This window comes from Filicampus tigris, chromosome 14 (genome assembly GCF_054856515.1).
Source record: "Filicampus tigris isolate MCC_2025a chromosome 14, RoL_Ftig_1.0, whole genome shotgun sequence".
Lineage (NCBI taxonomy): Eukaryota > Metazoa > Chordata > Actinopteri > Syngnathiformes > Syngnathidae > Filicampus > Filicampus tigris.
The window spans coordinates 20,786,689-20,806,250 of record NC_141230.1 but is presented as its reverse complement, the minus strand read 5'-3'; the positions used below and the strand labels follow the sequence as shown (position 1 = coordinate 20,806,250).

The 19,562-nt window shown below is 44.7% G+C and overlaps 1 long non-coding RNA gene across 3 annotated transcripts in view; it reads right to left on the bottom strand.

Moving 5' to 3' along the window:
- Window positions 1–19,562, bottom strand: part of LOC147136794 (uncharacterized) — an 89,501-nt gene that overhangs the window by 47,586 nt on the left and 22,353 nt on the right. For 2 of the 3 annotated variants that reach the window (XR_015089470.1, XR_015089472.1), the window contains exons 2-4: window positions 16,135–16,220; window positions 10,995–11,161; window positions 4,594–4,709 (exon numbers count right to left, since the gene is read on the bottom strand). This is a non-coding gene — a long non-coding RNA (uncharacterized LOC147136794). The remainder of the gene's footprint in view (window positions 1–4,593; window positions 4,710–10,994; window positions 11,162–16,134; window positions 16,221–19,562) is intronic. The other variant, XR_015089471.1, reaches the window with a different exon arrangement.

Below are 19,562 nucleotides of genomic sequence, written 5' to 3'. Positions count from 1 at the left end.
CATGTTAATGTGAACGGTACAATTCAGATTTTTTTTCAAATCCAACCAAGGTCTCTTTCGCATCTGGATATATAAATCAGATACGTAACCGATGCGACGGTAATCTGGACGCTCAGGTGGCGCTCATCCGACCCAAACGTTACCAAAAGGCCAGAAATGTTCGACCGAACAGACGACACCAAAAGAAAAGAAACAGTACATGTGTCAGGAATGAGATGGGCATTTTTACTTCTGTCAAAACTGCTCCGAGTGACGTTATGAGAAGTCGCATTTGTTTATGATGATCCATTCTGAAATTTCAACACCTGCGATACTAGATGTTTTTTTCCGAACACAAATTCAAAAATGGAAATATCGTTTTTAATCATACTTCCGTTATTCAAGCTAATATATATCACTAATGGGAACACATTTTAACCGAACTATTGATGAGACGCAATTGGCGCGAACGATTTTTTTCTTGCGGCCGGGTAAGTGCGTCTACTTGCCACGCCGCTCAGTCAGTCGTTCTGTCTCAATCTGAGTCTGTGCATTACAGCGGGTCATTCAAGAGAATCAGGCGTTGGGCTCTTTGAGCTCCAAACAGCCAAAGACGTGCTTTACGACGTTTGTGAAAAAAACAAAAACAAGTTGTGACAACACAACAAGGCTTGTGAAACACCTCCGATGAAACGGCAACCCAAAATCCGAGACTTTTACGTTGGGGTGTTGTGGGGCGTGACTGTTGCTGCTGGAGTTGTGAAAATAATAATCATGAGCAACAAATAAGTACGCGCTTCGGCAACCGGTTTCATGAGCTCAGCTTGGCGTAATAATATCGCTGGCGTCGGGCCGAAACCGCCCATGTCAAGAAGCGGCAGATTCATCGTTGGCACGGGCCAAATCGGATTATGACCGTGGACCCGAATAAATGCACCATCGCCTCATGTCGCGTATCCCCGTACCTCCCAAATCATCACTTTTCACCAGAGCCCCCAAAACGTCATGTTTGCTCAATCAATAGCATTGCATCATCCTTGTTGTGTGTTGCTTTGTTCGCACACACACACACACGTTCTTTTGCACAACAATGACGCGTACTCATCTCCCCTCCTGCTGTCAGCAGAATCATCCATTCATAAAACCATATTTGTCAGATATTTTGACAGCTCATTAAGTTTCCATCACACGATTGCAAAGTCGATTCGGCAGCCGTGGTTTGTACTGTTATCTTTCTCTCAGCGGCTCTTCTCAAGCTTTCCGCCTCCGGTGGAGCGCACTCTGTCTGGTTCGCCCTTCGCGACGCCCACACCGGCACCCTCAATTGCTGTCATTATTATAATACTTATAATTATGGCCATTATTGTTTTACACTATGACAATTTTCTCCTTACTTTTCTTTCTCAGTCTCGACCGGTGGAGGCAAATGGCCGCCCGCATTGCGTTCCAGCTAATGTTTTCGCACATTTTAAAATGAGTCGGGGTTTTTTTTTTTGGGGGGGGGGGGGGGGGGGTGTTGGGGTTGTCTTTGCAGAGTTGCTCTTGGGGGAAATTGTTACATGAGAGTATGGCCTGGACTTGCTGTAAATGCTGCATGACCTGAAAAGAACTTTTTATGGTTTGGGACACCCCATTGACTTGATTTAACTTGACTTGACTATACAGCAGGAATCATTCCAAATAACTGCAACATTAAAGGATTATGACTACTGTTCCAACAGGAGATATGGTACATTTATTCCTCTGCGGCTCCAATTACGAATTTTGGCCAAGTCATGAAACACAACATGATGACATTCTACCCCGTCGGTTCATTACGGAATTCAATTTTCAGCATCAATTTGTAAAGTCTTGAAAATGAGCTATTGCAGACGTTTGAGAGGATATTTGCTGACAGGGGCAAATGTGCCATGAACCATATTGGGTGTGTGAGTGAGGCGATTAGCTTTAATTTAATCGGTAGCAAATTCTTTGTGCGGAGGCAGAGAGGTACTGTAGAATTGTCCCCGCGGCCATTTCTGCTCCCTCACCTTGAGTTCACTGCCTATGCTGTCTCTGCACAGACCTGCCATCCTGAGCTTACTCTTCATTCCTCACATACTTGCCTTCTTTCCTTTCCGCCTCTGCCGCTTCCCACCAGCCCGCAGGGCCGCGCCGTCTACGGCGGGGGTGGGCGATTCTCTTTCCAAAAGGGGCCGCGTGAGGAACTGAAAGAGTCGCGGGAGGGCCACGCCGACATGCTAACCTCCTTTGCCATGTTAATTAAATGTATTTTTTGGAAAGTGGAAGTCGAGCGAAAAAAAAAAGGAAAAAAAATCTTGACAGTAATACATTCCGTGCGACCATACTAGTCTAAAGACGGTATTCTGATTAGTATGGCGTTTGGAACTGAATTAATTCAGATTTAATTAGTTCAGAAAAATCCACCTGTTCATACACATGTCAGGGGGCGGCCATTTTGCGTTGAACTGCTACATGCTAGTGACTGAAAATGCCATCAGAGTGCCTTAAGTCCGTATCTCGGTGTTTTGTTATTTGCTCGGGGTTGGTTCAATGTTGTAAACAGTTGCAAACATTTGCAAAGACATTCACCAGACATTCCCAAACAGTTGAATGGTCACAAGCTGTTTTTCTTGCCGCCTTCAACTTTTGAACGTGTTCAAAATTTCTTGAAGGCAAGAAAAACTGTTTGAGATCATTCAAATTGTCGGCGAACGTCAGTGCAACAGTTTGCGACCTTGAACGAACCCTGACGGGAAAAAACACGGCGACATGCGCATACGGGTTTAAAGGCTCAACTAGCGGATGTCACATGACCAAATCCAGAAAACAGGTGAGCCTTGATTTTTATAATTACGATTATTATAAAAATCTGATGAGCAAGAGCACAGATTAGGAATCACTCCAAAAAAAAAATCTATAAAAGTTTACTTGCATCTTTTAATTAAAAGAAAATGATTTTTTTTTATAAACGTTTGAGCAGTGTAATGATCGATTCCGTTTCCTTGCCAAGATGGACGTTGCTGGGAGGCCACACACAAGAAAAAAAAAATAATAATAAATGCATTTTTAAAAAAAAAATATTTCAACAATAATTTGAATAGACTTTCTTTTATGATCTAGTGTTAAATGTGAAACAACACAAGCACACCTATTCATTTCCTGTATCCAGCATCCGATGCGTTTTAACTCCCGAGAAGAGTGTGAGGAATGCAGACAAAAAGATTCGGCGTCTGTCAGGGGGTGCGCAGCTACGTGATCTCAAAGCCTTTCGATTGACCTCATTGGAAGCGCAGCAACTCATTTCTGGCAGCGCGCTTATCTTTCCATAGCATAATCATGAAGCGATAAGGACGCATTTCAACTTGTTACCGAGGGAGCGTCACAGTGTTCCAACGCGCCTCGTGCCGAATGCATGCATTTGCACATTTCACTTTCAATGCGCACCGATAGACTTTGTATTTCGGAAACCTCGCATTCATTGGGAACTAAAGGTACTTTTGCACACAGATATGGGGAAAAGTGACACTCGGACAATATTTAGAGGGAACGCAGGTAAGAGTGGTGTTTCTATGGTGCGCCTGATTGCATCACATGAGGCGTGACCTGCGCACACCCTATTCATTAGAAAATGAAGGTGATGACGCGAAATGGTGTGACGAGGTCCTTCCATGGAAGCGGCTGCATTCCTTTCTGAGCGAGGCCACTGACATCATCGCTTCAGGGCTTTAATGCGGACTCTTTCAATTGCAGTCAGCGCCCTCGAAGGCCCATCAAGCATCGTCGTGCGGGGGGGCGCCAACGTTCGCGAATCGATGCGGATGTTAAAAAAAAATCGCCATGCGTATAACCTAATTCGACTTATCGGGAGTGCAAGTTGATAAATATCATTTGAGATTCGAACGAAGAAATGGTACGCGTGTATTGTGTTTTCGGTGTTTTTTTTCGGTGAGTCAGTTTGACAATTCTGAAGAAGGGGAAGTGACTCAACCCAGTTCCCAATAAGCGGCGGTTTGGCACGTGGTGGTTTACGTTTGCTGTCAAACTAAACGTAAAACAAAGAGAACTACACTTTGCATATTCGAAGCAACCACATAGCTCAGCTTTTCAGCTCGCTCGCTTAATTAGAATGCTGAATAGCATCTCCGCGTGTGGTGCTTTTTACTCTTTAGGCAATGGATTGAACCGTCACATATTCTTCCATGTACACCGTACCGCAGTCTAAAAATATTTGCGTGTTTTGCTCAAGTGTGACTTTGCATTTGTTCACTGAAACGACTCACGAAATGGGAGCATTTGACAGCCTCCTTCGTCCCGGGAGGCGAAACCTCATCGGCCCATGGCGGCCATCTCGGCTCCAAATGGAATTTCCACACGGTGTGTTTTATGCAAAGGTGGGCAAAGTCACGACACATCAACATCTTGACAGAGCGCCTTGTGCGGCTGGCAACCGAGTCTCACTTTAATGTGGTTTGAATGCATCCGAGAGAGAGTTGATGTAAGAGGGCTTCGCCGCCCTAAACCGCACTGTGATTTTTCTGAATAAATAACTAGTACAAGTACAGCGTTTCCCCAGTGGAACGAGAGACCAAGAATAAAAAGACAATCACTCACTCGGAGTAGTGGAACTTTTGGAGGGGGGGGATCCGGTTGTTCTTGACTCTCTTTCAATTGTGCAGACGATTCCGAGGCAGGTGAGTTTAGAAATGAATGTGATCAGGAATTCAATTCTGTTTAAAAAAAAAAAAAAAAAAGATGTTGGACTGCGCCACAATTCCCCAGTGGCAAAGGTAAACAGCGTGAGCATTTGAACAAATGCCAAATACCGTAATTGCCCCGATGAGGATCATTTCCAAGTCTGACTTTCACCGTTTTCGTGATGGACGGTAATTACAGTTTGTGTGCTTGAATGCAAAAGTGAACAGGAGTAATCATACCTTGTCACTGCAGTTGAAGACTGCCTTTAAATAAGAACAACATGTTAATGACTCCAAAATGACTGTTGCGCGTTGCTGTGAAATGACGGCAATGAGATCACATCATAGCACTCATTCCTACATGTGAGGGCTTCCCAGAACAACAGCCTGAGACCTTTTCCAGGCCTGGGGGGGGGCCAACATGCTACCGTACTTGGGACCGTCCTTTGGTGGGCCGCAGGAAGAAGCAAGAAACGAGTTCTGGTTCCGGAGTAGAAAAGTAACTTAGTTACTTTACTGATTACTTGCGATAGTAAGTAACTACGCCAGATTAGAAGTTACTTTATTCGTTGTGTACTGGAGTCGGGACCATCGTTTGGTGGGCTACAGGAGGAGGCAGCCATGAAAACGAGTTCTGATTCCTGAGCAGAGTTGCGGCGGTTATCTTGAAAAGTAACTTAGTTACTTTACTGATTACTTGCGTTAGTAAGTAACTACGCCAGATTAGAAGTTACTTTATTCGTTGTGTATTGGAGTCGGGACCATCGTTTGGTGGGCTACAGGAGGAGGCAGCCATGAAAACGAGTTCTGATTCCTGAGCAGAGTTGCAGCGGTTATCTTGAAAAGTAACTTAGTTACTTTACTGATTACTTGCGTTAGTAAGTAACTACGCCAGATTAGAAGTTACTTTATTCGTTGTGTATTGGAGTCGGGACCATCGTTTGGTGGGCTACATGAGGAGGCAGCCATGAAAACGAGTTCTGATTCCTGAGCAGAGTTGCGGCGGTTATCTTGAAAAGTAACTTAGTTACTTTACTGATTACTTGCGTTAGTAAGTAACTACGCCAGATTAGAAGTTACTTTATTCGTTGTGTATTGGAGTCGGGACCATCGTTTGGTGGGCTACAGGAGGAGGCAGCCATGAAAACGAGTTCTGATTCCTGAGCAGAGTTGCGGCGGTTATCTTGAAAAGTAACTTAGTTACTTTACATCACTGCTAGATTCTAAATTACTTTATGACTTACTTTCAGCGGACGCCAACAACCCCGTTTGAAATAAAAATGACAACTGGTTTTGTGGAAGGGCGGCACGGTGGTCGACTGGTTAGCACGTCCGCCTCACAGTTCAGAGGTCGTGGGTTCGATCCCGGCCTCCCTGTGTGGAGTTTGCATGTTCTCCCCGTGCCTGCCTGGGTTTTCTCCGGGTACTCCGGTTTCCTCCCACATTCCAAAAAACATGCACGCTAAGTTGATTGGACTCTCTAAATTGCCCCTCGGTGTGATTGTGAGCGTGGTTGTTTGTTTGTCTCTGTGTGCCCTGCGATTGGCTGGCAACCAGTTCGGGGTGTCCCCCGCCCACTGCCCGAAGACAACTGGGATAGGCTCCGGCACGCCCCGCGACCCTCGTGAGGGTAAGCGCTATCGATAATGGATGGATGGATGGTTTTGTGGACACTTGATCGGAAGTGCATTTTTAACACCAATGTATAAGGAGTAAGATTTAAAGGTTTAACTAGATTACTGTAGTAAGGCATCGGATTACTAATTCCTCAAAACAGCAGCCAATATCGGGTAACACGTTACCGGCGTCACTCTCGCTGGGACATACAACTAGCTAGCTACAACTTGTCAAGCTTACGTCCATGGAGAGGGCCGGGGCAATGTTAGACGGTGGCGTTGCCGCTGGGAAAAGGCAGGGAGTATGTGTGGGCTTATTAGTCATCCTTGGTGAACGAGAGGATAATTTCCCTGCAATTTGCGGTTAGGGAACTTGCTCCGGCCATAGTTTGCGTTTATGCCCCAAACAGCGGTTGTGGATGCGTCCTTCATTTTTTTTTTTTTTTTTTTTTTTTTTTTTTTTTTTTTTGAGGGACTTCAACACCAATGCTGGGCAGTAACCGGAAAGAAGAACCTCCGGGATCTGAACGCATGCTGCGCCAATCGCACCAGGATGGTCCAGGAAAACCTGAGTTGCAGGTTGACCGCCAACCGCATGTCTTGGGCTGACTTTGCACAGCGTGCTTCTGGCGACACATTTCCACTGTAGGGCTCTCAAGTGGCACAATGTCAATATGTATTATGCCGATGTTATGAAGGGGAAAAGAAAAAAAAAAAAACAGGTGGGATCAAATATCTTCAGAGGGGAATCAGGCCTCTTACAAATGTGGATACAAATCGGACAAACAAAAATGCAAACGCCAGCGTCAAATACGAGCGAGACGTCACAAAATACGCCCATTGGCGTTTGCCCTATCAATACAAATGCGGATGAATGAAAAAAAAAAATCCACGGTATCGCTAAACTACAGCGAAAGCATGGACCCTTAAATACGATGTAAATATGCTGCTTTTGAGTGTCCATCATCAGACGCCGACCAGTGGAGCAATGCTGCGGTTACTCTCCCAAAAAAAAAAAAGCAAGTGTGAAAAGTCGGCCAACGAAATAGGACGTCACGTTTGATTTCACCGCCAACGGGGCCACTGGTGGAAAACAGCCGGCAGCCGACATACGGGGGCTCTAGCGCAAATCCAGCCTGCGCCGTTGTGGGCGTGAACGCAGCCGATTGGATTCGCTGCCAATGAAAGCGGACCTCATGTATCCAACCCTCAAAAAGGTGCGAAAAGGACTGGCAGTTTGGTCTCCTGACAGAAAGCTAAGCTGCAGCAATGTTAATGACATGGACTGGTTTTATGTTTTGAAAGAGATCAATGTGAATTAATGATCTCCGTATACACTGAATGACCGTAACATCTGGATTGCCCATCCGAGGATCAACAAAAGATCTTATCTTTGTGTATTTTACTTCTGGGCTGTCACAGCCCAGTGTTGATGCTTGTGGAATTATTTACCGTCCATGCGATTTGGGTACAGGGATTGTTTGGTGCGTTCCGTCCGATATGGGCAAAATGGAAATGGATGATCAAAAGTATCAGATATGAGGCATTTAGATGATCGGATGAGGTTTCGGGACCTGCAGTGTTAAATCCAGCCTTGCGACACCTCAGGAGAAAAGAGGCTCACTCGGAAGAGCTCCTGAGGGATGTTGGGGGGGGGGGGGGGGTGGGCGGCGCCTGATATTTTGTACTACGGATGGACGGACGGACAGACTTTGGACACATTGACTGTGCCTAGTCAAGCTCTTTGTCAGATCAAACTTAGTTCGACTGCAACAATTCGCAGGTGTCTTGAAAGATTTGAGACGAAGAGCTCGGTCAGCCACCGGTTTCCAGCCCCTCTCCCCGTCCGTCCGTCCGTCTGTTGATTCCTCCATCCATCTAACCGCTCAGTTGGGACATCCAGTGCAGCGCAAGCCTCTAATCTGCACGCCTGTGCAGCTGCTGCTTTGTGGCTTACAGGCAGCAGGGCACTTATTATTGTACACACATGCATACACCAGCACACACACAAGTGAACACACATTGGGGGAAAAAGTCCTCTAATGTGGTCGGCCAGCTGCCGGTAGCGTGCCTTCCCCTCACCAGTGTGACCCAAACACTGTCGAGGCTCCCGGTGCTGCTGCTGCTTCACTTTGGGGACTTTCCAGTGGAGGCGTGAGAACGAGCGGGACAAGGTAGCGATAGTGGCGGGCGGGGACGCCCGAGGACGGTATAGAAACCAAGCTGGAGACATCAGGTTCAATTGAAGGGACGGTCATAGCAACAACAAAAAAAGACAACAAAAAAAGACAACTAATTGAGACAAAGACGTGGATGAATGGTCCACATTTTTGGACGAAAATCAATTTTCGCTTTTCAAGAAGTGAGAAGAGGTTTCATCATGAAAAACGATTCACTTGATTTTGTATTGTATTTCTCAAAGTTCAAAATGACCCAAAGTGTAACAGCTGAGTAGCTTTAGCCACAGGACATCCCGACTGTCTGTAAATATTATTGAATGGAAAATGGCGGGTCTGGGTAACAACGTCCTACATTTACTTCAGTGATTTTTTTGGGATAGACTCTAGGTGACAAATTGTGGTGAAACACGACAGAAAGAACGGCGGAACACGACACGCGAGGGGCTCACAATCTCAATCTACGTTCACCTGCGAGGACTGCGAAGAACCATCACGCACGTCCGGCCAGATTTCCGCCGACAACAACTCCACTTTGACCTTGAGGAAGCGCATTGCGGTTTTTGATGCCGTCTCTGCTCGCTGGCCTTTTTGTGCTGTTTCGGGAGCGTAAAAGCGAGAGTGGATTTCATTTAAGACCTTTTTTTTTGTGGCTCCAATTGCCTTCATCTTTTTATTTCATAAAGACTAAATGTACCCTTTGAGTTCGTTCCATTCATATGTTGGGAAATTTCACGTTCCTATTTTGTAGATTTGTCTATTTGTGCGGCGACGCCAGGCCAGCGAGCACATCTGCCGGCAAGGCCAGAAATCTCTTCCCATCGCCGTAACGTGAGGATGAGAGATGCGGCACCCGCAGAGGCTTTCTCTGTGGTTCCGGCCTCTGCAACTCAAATCCAGACTAAGTCCGTCTCTCTCTGATGTCTCCTTTGCTCTCTTTGGCACGTGCGGGTCAGATGCAGAGCAATATTTGCGATTGCCGGGAATTGGGAATGGTACGCAGTCCAAAGAATTGGAGCAAAACAGCTTCAATTCATGTTGCGCGCCTAAGACGAGAACCCAAAACTTCTCTCTTGAGAAGTGTCAAAGGAAGGCACGAAATAAATTCAAATGAAGTACTTGGCGAAACTGAAAAGCCTGGTGACAATTCTCATATCCTCTCAATACCGTGCCGCAAAAAACAAAAAGGCGTGTCGGTGCACCCCTGAGGTTATAATCAAACACGGTCCCAAGTTCAAATATTTGCGCTGGACTGAAAAACTGCTCAAGGGAACAGGCGAGACGAGACGCTTGTGTCATTTCTCGGGAAAATGAACTGCGCTCGAGCGGTGCCAGCGAGCGACATTTTCGGGCTGTTCAAGACGGTTACGATGCGCGTTTCGCATCAACTTTGATTGAGGGGGGAGATTAAGTAACCTGTGATGAGGGCTGAGGCAAAATGATAGGGTGAGGCCTACTCCCATCAAATGAATGGAGACTTGCCGCCTTTGAGGACTCCGATGAAATGATTAGTTCAATGGCCAAGCCTATCTTCTCGGCTTATCTATGAAAGATATTTAAAAAAAAAAAAATGGTCGGGTATAATATCTTTAGATCCACAACGCCCAGCTCTCAAACCTCTGAAAGACGCGGGTAAGATGGCCGCAATTTATGCGTTGCTGAAGGATCATGTGATGCAGGGTTGGAAAAGTTTTGAATTCTCGTCATAGTTGGTTTTTATTTTCGTTTTGAGTCTCGTGTTTTAAATGTGGTTAGTTTCAACAGCGTGTTGGTTACTTTTATTAGTTTTAGTGGTAGTTTTTAGTTTCTTTTGGGGGGGGGGGGGGGGTTGCGTATTTCTTGTGGCCAAGGAAAAAAAAAAAAAAACATCACGGTAAGCATTGTGGAGTAAAAAACCCCAAAATATATTACCGGGTATTTTAAAAACATTTTATGAACTTCCTTCCTTTAAATCAAACCGTAATAACAGTCCGCAGACTTTGAAGTACAATTAGTGCCGTGCAGAACTCGGCTTCTAACGTTAGAGGCAATTTTTTTTTTTTTTTTTAACCTTCATGTATGGGATCTGTAACAGAATTTCAAGATGTGACAAATCCTTCTATGTGTAGCGGGCCTTAGTTTCAGCTCCAAAACGCCTGAAGTCATTCCACCCGGGATTATTTGCTGAGGATAACCTTTAGAAACTTCCAAGATATCAAATCAAGCCCCGATATCAGTACCAGCACCTCTCGCTTTAGTTACTTTGATTGGCTTGGGTTCATCTTCACAAACAACTTTTGTAAACTAAAGGGACTGGCGGTAAACCAGAACAGTCACATGATGCGCTCAAGGTATTAGGTATCACAATGTGTTATCATAAAGAGTTATTTATAATCCATCCCAGGTTGTTTTGTTCAGGCCAACGCTTTTTATTTGGGGTGTGGGGGGCGGGGGGTTCTTTCTTGCAAAAGCCCCTCCAGCTGTTGACATTTGCAAACTCTTTCACTTGATATTAAAATGTTACTGGAACAAGAGCCTCGACTTACGGTAAGGGTCCGTGGGGGTGTTTGTGTTGAGTCACCGTCGTTGGGATATAGCAGTCACAAAGTGAGGTCAAAGGTCAAAGGAGGTCCCGCTCGCCGTTGACGGGACCGACCTTACTTCCTGTCGTTGGAAGCCTCACGCAGAAAAGGGAAGACGGCGATTGCGGCTTCTGAGATGGGAGAAAATACATGGACGTTGGTTCGGACTATTGAAGAGGCGGGACGCCGGCGTAATGACACAATTGTATCCAGATGACGGCCATGGAAGGGCCGATCATTTCTCACAGGAAAGTTTACACACTCAGTCGCAGAGCTGACAAATTGGCCTAAAGACGTTGTTTGAGATCTTGACTCAATATTGCCCTTTTGTTAACGTAACAAATCTCTGCAACTTTATCTGGGTGTCCAACAGGTTCTCAGCACAAGGCTCTAATGCGGCCTCCGGTTCTATGGGATTTGGGACTTTTGCCAAGTGGAAGGAGGAGAGGAGGGTACGGGTTGCATTTGGAACTTCCCATAAAAATCGTTTTGAAAAATTGGGGCTGGAAAATCTTAAATGTGTACGTAAAAGTATACGCAATCATATGAGGAGCGGCTCAATGTGACAAACAAAAATTGCTCAAGGGAAAAAAAATGAATTGCTCAAGAATAACATGGAATTACACTTTTAAAATGTACAACGTTACCACTTGTGTTTGATGCATTGGAAATTGTGTCTTCATTGTTGGCATGGTATCGCCGATTCACGTCATTTGTTTTATTTTGTGTTTTGTTGACTTGCTATTGCTTTTTATTGTGTTCCCCGTCCGGTGGTTGCGTGGTTACTCAGCTGGATGCTGTTGGCCACATAAATTAACACCCTGTCACAATCATCAGGTCATTTATTGCTTAAATTACAGCGGGGAAAGAATACCAGTTACGAGTTTAGAACCTCTCAAATAGGTTTGACCCCTGCGAGGTCAAACGGAGTCATCGTCACTCTGAAGAAAATGACTTCAGGGTTTGGGAATCTAAAGTGGCTTGAACACCAATTGGACTCAGTGCTCGGCCTTATGCAAGTCGGAGAAGCTCCACAGGAAATGCATGATTACAATGTCGCTATACTTGAGTGGCCCATAGTTGGCATTTTAATATAGATTTTTTTTTTTTTCCTTTACAAATTGTGATGCTGCCAACTAGATTTTACTACGCACGTTAAACTTTTGAGATAAATGGTTTGTGCAAATGCAACGGTGCCACATGGAGGAATTGCACAAGACAGGTTTAAAACAAAAACAAAAAAAGAAAATAGCTATTCCCACACGTTCTGCTGATGTGGGTCACTTTGGATGTCATATTTTGTGATATAGTGGTTCTTGCTTTAACACCAAGGAAGGAACATGAAACGTACCTCATGATTTGACCTCACTTTGACTGTACTTCTGTCATACTTAAAAAATGAAAATAAAAAATAAATTCTAATTGTTTGAATTTAAAGACCTTTTTTTCTCTTCTTTTTTTATTTCTTATTTTATTTTGGGAAGATTATTTACACCTCTACTAAGCAAACGATTGATTCATGTTGATTCATGTTGGTTACAAAAACAGCAAAAGCGTTGTGATGATTTACTGGTTAGAAGGATTTCAAGGGCATTATCTAGCTTCAGGAATGGGATTTTTTTTTTTTTTTCTCCAAATCAAAACAGAGAAATGTGCCAATTGTATCCAGGTAGATGAACACTAAAACAAGCTAATTAAATTCGTACGGTTCCCAAAAGGAGTATTGGTTGAAATGTAAGCGACATTCTTTCTGCACATTTTTTTTTTTTTTTTTAACATTTCTCGAAGATGAACCGCAACCACAAGAACATCAACCAGGATCAACCAACAAAATGTCATAGTTAAAAAGGCATTACTGGTTTGATTCCATATGATCATGGTCAGCCTAAGTATGCAACTGTTTGTGCGTGCGTGTGCGTGTGTGTGGTTGCTGAGTGTATTTGCATATAGAGCCAAGCATATTTGACTTAGTTCATCCTGCGTTTGTGAGTAACGCAGTGAGGCGGGGCAAGCTTTGTGTTTGCCTGTTGACTATGCTGTGGGTGAGCAGGGTGGGGTTGGAGACCCTGATGTGGTCGCCTGTGCGCTCCTTCAACGCTCGGTGACGGAAGCGCCGGGCTCGGCGCGTCGTCAACAATGTCTGGGAATCCTCGGCGCGCATGCACGTGGGTGCGCACGGTGGTACAATGTGCGGCCATACCGATCATTATGGATTTGGGTGTCATGGTCATAGCCTGGGAAAAACTTTGCTGCAGATACGAGAAACAGCTGCTAGCTTACCCCAAAATGGTACACCGCTATCACTAGCAATCCCTCTGGGAATGTTGACTATTTGTTTCACCGTATAGATGTGGCCTGGAAGTCATTTCAAGACCCTGTGAAGTCCATTCAGAGATTCAATTGCTGAACATGTGAAAAGACTGACAAGGAAGCCGAACTATTTCCGTATTCCTGGCTAAAATAGCGCCATTTGACCACTCCTCCAAATAAGCGGTATCGCGTCATAGTTTGTGAAGCAGAATTAGCATTTTGCACCTCATCAGAACACACTGAATAGCAAAACTGAAAATCAACCGCTGAGACGGTCCCGAGGCTGGACGCAGGTGCGTGAAAGTGGAGCAACGTGGCAGTCGGGAGTAGCTTAGTACGCCACACCGGTTAGCTAGCGATGAGCTTCGGCTGGCTACTGATGCAGCTAAACACAAAGCAGAGACGCTCCTAAGTTAGTGATCATCGCTTACGTGGCTGCGAATACGGTACATTTCTGAAAAGTATCGTTCTCGCAAAGAGATGACATGGAAAGACAGAGAAACCATGCTAAGCTAACCTAAGATGGACACTGGCGCATTTAACACCGCAATGAAGTGCTTGGGTGATCGAGTCCACTTTTCACGGACGTCTGGCTAGAACCGCGTTAAAGTCGAGTACATCCAACTTTGAACAGCAAAATAGCAGGCAAATTAATAAGTGTCTGGACTCTAAAGAGAAAATCTACTCGGTAAACAGAACCAATCACAAGATGGCAGGTGAAAATTCTACCGGCGAACCATCTCTCCCTCCCTCCGACGATTTGTGGAACCCCACTATCCATTTTCTGTTATCCTGCTAGCTAGCTAGCCAAAAAACTAAGCGATCAAAACATAACCGTGATGCTTGCCCAATTACCTCCTAGTGGAAATGGTCAGGTTTGGGTGACCATCAGGAAAGTATTCATTTACAACGATCATTATGGTTGTTGCGGAGTAGAAAAGACCGGCATCGTACAATGAGAGCTAGTTTTATTGTCAGACAAGAAAGTAATGAGGATGTTGTGTAGCAGAATGTATACATTGATGGCCTAACGCAGGGGTCTTCAATCCTGTTCCCCGAGGGCCGGTGTCCTACCTGTTTTCCATCTGTCCCTGCTGCAACACACATCTGATTCAAATGATCAGGATCGTTGTCCAGCTTCTGCAGACCTTTGGTGAATATCTGTAGCAGGGAGAGATGAGAAAACAGGCGGGACACCGGCCCTCGAGGAACAGGATTGAAGACTCCTGACCTTAATACCGTGCAAAATCATGTTCAGATGTTTGAAATCTTGGAATAATACAGTATATTAAAAAAAATAATAATAAATAACGTGACAAATAGAATGCAAAAGTAAGTCGTGGTAACATGAAAAGCTCTATCATGACTGCAGAGTTTCTACTTTTTACAAGGAGGCTTACGACCAATGTGAGAAATGTGAGTCACGGCAAAACGGAAAGATACATGCCAAGTGAGGTCATGAATTCCCGCACAATCGTAAAAATGCGGCCAGATTTGTTTTTCATGTCGCAAACAGTGGACATGTCCAAGGAAAAGCCGTGTCTGCTCACCGTTGGGCTGACAGACGCTGGCCCAGGGTGGCGTCGTGCATTATGTTAGCATTATGCTAGTGGTTTGCTTGAATATTTTAGTCTTTAAAAATACAGTAGAATATTCATGAATTGTATTTGGTTTTAAGGGTTTTACACTCACTTTGTCTAGGCTTGTCCGTTTATGAAGAAAGTTCTTTTCTTGGGAGTTTTCTAGTTTTGCCATACTAAGATGGTAAAACCGCCTTCCAAATTAGCCTCCCATCTGCTCGATTTATACTAACTTGGACTACTTCAACAAAATAGTATCAGCTTGAACCTGGACCCCTGAAATACAATATAATATTTTACTAAATTCATTCCAAGAAGGTGATTTGCTTTTGCATTTGGACCCCCATAACTTTCTCCCCAGTGTACGTGAAACGCTTTACGAGATGATACGCAAGCGCACGTGAAACCGTTTTACAGGCAGTTCACGGCTCCTGGCTCTGGTAGAATTCACACCCTATATGTACAGTTTCCAAAATAACTTACTATCTGATATCTATTTCACAACACGCAGCTCTGTAAATTGTGGCTAGAGCACATGTCGCGGTTCTCCACGCAGTTCCGTGGCCGTTCCCCCAGCCATCCCTTGAGCGGCTCTCGCGGCGGTTTGCTCCGGAGCAGCTGCGCGCCGTCGCCGCCAAACTTCTGGCCACTCGATTGTTCGGCGTCCAAAAGTCAACCAACCTCAGCGAATAGTGCGCAGCTTTTCAAGGGATCCCAGGCTCCCGGGATCAAACATCCTCACTCGTAGGAAGGCAGGCAAGCAGGCAGGCGGGCGGGCAGGCAGGCAAGCAGGCAGGCAGTCAGGCAGGCAGGCAGGCAGGCAGCGGTCACCGCAGCTCTGGCCCGGGGGCCAGAGGAAACACCCTCCCTGTGGCTTCCCTCTCCTGACAAATATTAAAGACCTGGCTTTTCCCCTTTAGCCATTCCCCCCCCCTCACTATTTGCATGCTACTTTGTACTGCTGTTAATGAATAGGAAACGATCCCAAAAAAAAAAAAAAGAAAAAATAGGTTCAACACATTGTTGTCTCCTGTCTACTTGTCTTTGCCTCCAACTCCCTGGGCAGGCTTACAGGATTAGTGGACGTGTCTTCAAAGGCAAGGCCACATGCTTATTACAAACACGGGGATAATTGCACCGAGGGCAAAGGACTAAGACCTAGCGACCGAAAATCACAGGACACTTTGCCGGCCGACCGATCACTTCATTGTTACCTTTAGCCGAGGCCTTTAGTTTTCTCCCAGGCCATTACACGGCCCATAAAACACTTGCGTGTAGGCACTCCCACCTTTTCTTCTCTCTGCAGCAAAAACATACAAATTACATATTTCAGTTACGGAACACTTTGGTGAAGAAGTGTATAAACATATTTAAGGGGGGAAAAAATGCGCCTTTTGGTCAATTGTCTATAATGAATGGGAAGGAGAGGCGAAGGGTGACGTAATGGCCGTTTCTTCATGTTTTCTTCGGAGAATGCGATTTAACGCATGATTTATAAAGAAGATAAATCATTTAGGAGGTTGAATTGACAATGCTCTGTTTAACGCTTTCCCAAATTTCAGGACACTTCCCTCCATCGCAGGTCCCTGGTTTGCAGTCCCACTCTTTTGCAGATTTTGGTGTTTCCGCTTTTTGCCACTAGGTGGCAGCACACTATTGTATTCAACATTTGGAAGAAGAAGAGAAAACAGAAAGTATTTGAAGCTCAGCCTCGTTTTGGTAAAAGAGATTAGAAAGATTACCGAATGTGTCAATTCTCTCCCATCCTGCGTTTTATGCCTACGGAAACCAATGGCTGTAAGTTCCTTTTCCAACCCACAAAACAGGTGACATCGGCAATGCGTGCCCGAGGGCACTTTGACACCAACTTCAGTCGACCGCAGGCGGCGCTGCCGCGTGAAATGTCAGCCTACTTCGATTGCTGAAAGCGGATGGATTTATCTGATGAGTGACAGGGTACAAATTCATTTCATGCACTGACTGTCATTTTCCTAAAAACGTCCTGCAAACAGGCCACGGTTAGCGTGGCGTAAAGAATGCTTATTGCCGCGCGGCAAGAGGTTGAGTAATATCGCACAACTAACATTGCACAATTACAGTGTGTTATTAAAAAGGTTATGCAGGCACTTTAGGGTGATTGTGGTTTCTCGGGAGCAATGCTTATTATAAATTCTGACTTCTGCTTAAAGAGGATCTGAGAAGTCTCACTTTGATATACTTGACGTGCAGCAAGGGGGAAGGTTTGGACAAGATTTGGCCAGTTTTTAAACACAAACGTGAGGTCGGTGCTCGCCAGGGTTGGATGTTCATGTTCATGCTCATCCCACATGGGCACGTTTTCGATGGGCTCCAAGTCTGAACCTTCCTTTTGGACATTGTGCTACAGTCAGCAGAACTCAACATGTCGACTTTCATTTTCAATGGTTTGTCCTCACTGGGGTCAAAGGTGAGATGGAGCCTTATCTCAAATGAATTTTTATGAAGTTACGTCAATTCGCAACGGAGGAGCGGGAGAATAGCCGATTCTAAAAATATTCGATAAACTGGCTCCAAGCCAGCTGTAGAATAGATTTTAAAGCGGAAATCAACCCAAACATGTTTTTTTTTTTCCAAGAATATGTTCTATGCACACCCACTAGTTGAAACAAGGCAATATGATTAATATGAAATATGAGCAAAATCCACCCGTTTTTAGCCATCTCAGGGGGCAGCCATTTTGTCACTGAACAACCAATCGTGGCTGACCTGTTCTCTGAAGGTCGTGATCTAAGCTCTGAGCAACTGTGATGTCATTTTCAGTCAACATAAGTGACAAAATGGCCGCCCCCAGTGATCACTAAAAACAGGTGGATTAACTCTTATTAAACGCAATATTTATCAGAATGCCTCGTTTCAACAAGTGGGCCTGCATAGAACATATTCTGGTAAAAAATATGTTTGGGTTGACTTACTGTTTAAAGCTCCGCTACTGGTCTCTAAATCACTGAACGGTTTAGGTTCGAATCCATGAAAGAACTGCAAATGGAATATAACCCCAGTTGGGCTTTGAGGTCAGCAGACTTGGGTCATTTAGTGGAACCCAGAGTTCAAAGCAAACATGGAGAAGCAGCATTTAGCTGTTGCGGAATAAGCTGCCAAGAGAAGTCAAGTTAGCCCCGAGAGTGTTAATACTTTCAAATCCAGGTTAGAAAAAAAAAAAAAAAAAAAAAAAGATGTTCTTTGAAAACTGCCTTGCCTCGTCTGGGAAAGGTTCATCAGAGTGTGGGGAGGGTCATCTAGTTATAAAATATATGTAAATAATAAAATCACTGCATGGCATGTCATGCAAGTGAACATTTGTGTTGCCGCAGTGGCGTTTAAATGATCGCAGTGAACTACGCTTAGCTGCTTAAACGCACCAAAGGCCACAGCGCAGTCAAAGCTGATCCCGTAGTATTTACTTTTACTAGAAATGAGCTGAGGAAGAGAAGTGAGTGAATGAGACAGAGGGAGAGACTGAAAAGGACACCGCAAAGTTTGAAAATTGAGCTCATGTTCTCCTTGGGAGAACACATCTGGAGAGCAGGTGTTGAAGCCAGTGGTGCTTTCAGGGGGAAAAAAAAAAGGCCATAGGAAATTGCGCCCTCCTTAGGTCGTTGTGAAGCGGTGCGCCTCAATTTCAATTAAAAAAAAAAAAAAAAAGTGAGGTTGGTACAGCATGGCAACTTTGTTTTGTTTCCTAAGAAATAAAGCAAATATAAAGAAATGTGTATTTTAGAAGACACAGTGGACAGAAAAAGTCTACACACCCCTGTTTAATTGTGTTATTTGCAATCTTTTCACCATTTACGTGACTGATAAACCAGGACAACTACATTGAAAAAACATATTGTAAATATTTTTGAGAGTGTTAGCAAACGAGGGAAATAATGTGGTTTGCAAAAGACTGCACACCCTCATAACCGGAATGTTGCCATGTTTAAAATGAACCGATCACATTCAAACACGTGTTAAATGGCCGTCGGCACACACCTGCCGCCATTTAAATAAACTCACGCTAATCGGAACGGCGTAGTTTGATATTTTGACGCGTCCGTTGTTGGACCGAAAGCAGAATTGAGTGTCCACTCCCGCACCACCGACCGCCACGTCGTCCCTATCGTGTTCGTGTTCTCTCACACCGTCTGCTCTCTCCAGGTAAAGCCGTTTCACGTGACTCCAAACAAGGCCCCGTGCAACGTTTTTGAGGTCAAAGACTTACGGGAGAAAAGTCAACCAGTCATTGGCAACATTATTAGTTGGTATCTAATCCTGAAAGATCCCAAACTAACTTTTCACATGATCAAATGTGTTCATGGTTACGACGAGCATGTGATTGTCAATAAGCAACTGGACCAGCACAAGGAGCTGAATGATCCAACCAATATTTCCAAAGGTAAGCAGGTCAAAGGTAACCAAAATATTAGGCAGAGTTCTCAGCCTAATGAAGGTCAAGTTTTGCGATCGAAGTAAACATAGAACAAAGACAATTCCAGATTGTGTAATGCAACCACCAACTCTGCCTTTAAGTCTGCTAGCTAACACATAATGGGGAATGCCATAGAGAGGCTAACAAATAGCATCCATCTAGCGGTGTGTGACAACAAACACTGAATTAATCACA